This window comes from Ciona robusta, unplaced genomic scaffold, assembly GCF_009617815.1.
Source record: "Ciona robusta unplaced genomic scaffold, ASM961781v2 AP042746.1".
NCBI lineage: Eukaryota > Metazoa > Chordata > Ascidiacea > Phlebobranchia > Cionidae > Ciona > Ciona robusta.
This window is the reverse complement of record NW_028323125.1, coordinates 29,207-30,000: the sequence shown is the minus strand read 5'-3', so window position 1 is coordinate 30,000 and position 794 is coordinate 29,207.

The window sequence follows — 794 nt, the reverse complement described above, 5'->3', positions numbered from 1 at the left end:
CAAAACGGCAATTGGCAGCGCAAACGAACAGTAACATTTCTGCTCAGCGCACCCTTTGCCAGCCGACGCAAACACCTCACAGTAGCAACCGATAGCCGTGCAAGCCACCCCCGTGGATCGACCTGCTGCGCTCCCAGCGCCTATACCACCTCCCGCGGTGGAGCCCGACAGCCGTGCGGGCCACCCGCGGGGATCGACCTGCTGCGCTCCCAGCGCCTATACTCACCTGCAGTAACAACCGATAGCCGTGCAAGCCACCCCCGTGGATCGACCTGCTGCGCTCCCAGCGCCTACACTCTCCTGCAGTAACAACCGATAGCCGTGCAAGCCACCCCCGTGGATCGACCTGCTGCGCTCCCAGCGCCTACACTCTCCTGCAGTAACAACCGATAGCCGTGCAAGCCACCCCCGTGGATCGACCTGCTGCGCTCCCAGCGCCTATACTCACCTGCAGTAACAACCGATAGCCGTGCAAGCCACCCCCGTGGATCGACCTGCTGCGCTCCCAGCGCCTACACTCTCCTGCAGTAACAACCGATAGCCGTGCAAGCCACCCACGTGGATCGACCTGCTGCGCTCCCAGCGCCTATACTCTCCTGCAGTAACAACCGATAGCCGTGCAAGCCACCCCCGTGGATCGACCTGCTGCGCTCCCAGCGCCTATACTCACCTGCAGTAACAACCGATAGCCGTGCAAGCCACCCCCGTGGATCGACCTGCTGCGCTCCCAGCGCCTATACTCACCTGCAGTAACAACCGATAGCCGTGCAAGCCACCCCCGTGGATCGACCTGC